Below are 2,934 nucleotides of genomic sequence, written 5' to 3' on the forward strand. Positions count from 1 at the left end.
TTAAAATGACAAAAAAGAGGCAACAATGTCTAGAGTATATAAATTATAAGCAAAATTAAAAGTTTAGATATATTAGCTTGAAGTGATTATATTAGATGTCATAATGGTTTTGGGACCGCCAGACGTAAAAATGTGTTTTTGTTTTAAAAAAGGGGAGTCGCCACCAATCTTTATTAGGGTGTGATTGGTCACCCAAAAGTTTATCTTTTTAATAAAACTATAAAAACAGGTTTAAAGTTTATCAAAAAGATATATTTCGGTCTACGAAAAATCAGGTTGGGTCCGGGAGTCGGTTATGCATGGGGAAGGATTAGCACCCCCATAATGCCCATAAATTGGTACCATTCAACTATGCGCTATTTTCATTGTCGGATAAAAATGGTTTTAATTTAAAATTTAACACTAATTCCCTTCACTAAAAAAAAATTGCTAAAATATTTATTTAGAAATATTGAGAAAATCTTTAAGTTAAAGAATTATCTTAAAATTCTCCATCGTCTAGGTAGAATTTAAAATAACTCTTTTCGCCTAAGATTTAACACAATAATCATTAAAATAAAATAACAATCTTTATAGGAAATAATTGTTAGTGACTCTCCAACATCTAGGCAGAATACCAAGAATTATTTCTTTCGGAATGTTATTTTTTATTTTATAATATCACAAAAAGATTTTTTTTTAGTACTATTTTTTTATTAAAAAAATATTTTATCAGTAAATTAAAGAGAGAGTAATGCAATCAATTATTGATGACAACATGCTAACGTATATCATGCTAATGAATGTCATGTAAAATGAAATGCAATTTAAGAATTGGATTCTTAAATATAATGAGACCACCCCGACTCTCCAACATCTAGGCAGAGCTTAGGTACAACTGTTTATATTTAAGATCTCGATTTTATTATACTTTTTATTTATTAATCTTATTATTAATACGAATTAAGAAATCATGTGAAAAGACTTCACGAAGTAAAATTTCCTAAATACCCCATCATCTAGGCGGCATTCGGGAACAAATTGCTTCAAATAGAATTTTCATGCGTGTCTTTAAGATTTTTTTTTTAGGACTTTGGATTTCAAGGATTTTGGATTTCGGGGGGTTTTGGATTTAATGGATTTTGAATTTTATGGGGTTTGGATTTAAGGCATTTTGGATTTTTAGGAGTTTTAGAAACCTATGATTTTGAAAATTAAGAATTAGTGTTTAAGGTTTCGTTTTTAAGAAAATACGAACATCTCTAAAAATTTCCAACATCTAGGCGAATTTTCGAAGCAAGTTCGATTTTAGTGATTTTTGAAAATTAATTTAAAAATTTTTTATTTTTTTTTTATGAAAATTTATTAATAATAATTCTCCAACATCTAGGCGGAATTATTTTTTTTAAAAAAAATATTTTTATTCCCTCCAACATCTAGGCAAGGAAAATAATAAAAATTATTTTTTTTAGCATTTTAATATATTTTAATTATTATTTGTTTTCAATTTTATTATTATTAAAACAATTAAACATTTATTCTAATAAATTTATCATGCATAAATATAAAAAAATATCAAAATAACAAAAAAAATAATAAAAAATTAGAAAATTAAAAAAAAAATTTTTTTTACCTGAACCGGACCGATTAACGGTCCGATGAACGCTGGTCCGGGCGGTCTGACCGGTTCGACAGTTGAATAGGCAGTTCAGGCGATCTGACCGGTTCAACGGTCGGATCAACGGTCCGGGCGATCTGACTGGTTCAGTCCGATCCACTGACGGTTCGTATGAACCGGTTCAAGGCTGGCTGGAACAGGTCGTTGGGTCGGGTTGCGCGGATCTCAGGTCAGGTTCGGGTCAACACGCGGATCCTTCTTTGGTTAAAACGACGTTGTTTTGGGTTTTATTGAAACGACGTCGTTTTGGCTATTGATAATTTATATAAAAGTCAAAAAAATTTTTTCTTTGTCATTTTTTTCAGTCTTCAGAAAAAAGCCCCCTTTTTTTTTTCTTCTTCTCCAGCCACACGTCGGCCGGTCGTTGGTGCCGTCGCCGTTCGTCGGTCACCGGCCGTCATCTCCGGTGGTCAAAAAAACCCCAAAATTCTCCCACGAACTCTTCTCGACCCCCTAAGCACAGATCTAACCTTCTTTTCACAAAAAACGGCTTTGATTCGCGTAGATCGAGTTTTTGAAGTTTTCAGTTTTTCTTCCCTTTTTTTTTTGGCGAAACTAACGATTTCTTGGCTTTTGCAGATGGCTCGGCACTGAGGTTCCTCGCCTACGGCGAGGACTGTGTATTTTTTTATTTTTGTTTTTGTTTTTGTTTTTGTTTTTTTTGCATTTTTTTTTCGGTGTGATTTCTGTTTAGGTATTTTGGGTGTTTGGGAGTGTTTTGAGGGAGGGTAGCTGTGTGTTTGAAAATAGATTTTTTTCGAGAGCTCACCGGTCCCTCAATAAGGAAGATGGTTGGGGATTTTAAAGGGTTTCAATTTAGGGGAATCTAGGTGACTATAAGGTGGCTGTAAGTAGGCTGAGAGAGCTGGTCAGGGGGTTGGTTGGGTTGGTCGGGGAGTTGGTTGGGTGGCTGACAGGGAGTTGGTCACGGAGTTGCTCGGTGCAGTTCGACGTCGTACCAACTCCTTGACTTCTGTCTTCTTTCCGTTTTGTTTTGTTGTTTGTTTTGTTTTTTTTTCTTTTTTTGTTTGTTTTGTTAAATATTATTATTATAAAAAAATAAAACAGTAGACCCGGACAAAATCAGTGTCTACAGCTACCCCTCTTTGCACATTTCTGAGAATCAAGAATAGGGCAAAGACAAAGACAACGATTTTGTCTGAAAATAAATCGTGTTATTTTTTTGGTTTTACAGAAAAAGGCTCATCTTAGCAGAGGCTCAACAACTTTAAAAATTTTCATCTGGAAAAAGCTCCTCTCAACAGAGGTTTCACAAC

Source organism: Durio zibethinus, chromosome 23 (genome assembly GCF_047325235.1).
Source record: "Durio zibethinus cultivar Kanyao isolate XHJ-2024 chromosome 23, ASM4732523v1, whole genome shotgun sequence".
Lineage (NCBI taxonomy): Eukaryota > Viridiplantae > Streptophyta > Magnoliopsida > Malvales > Malvaceae > Durio > Durio zibethinus.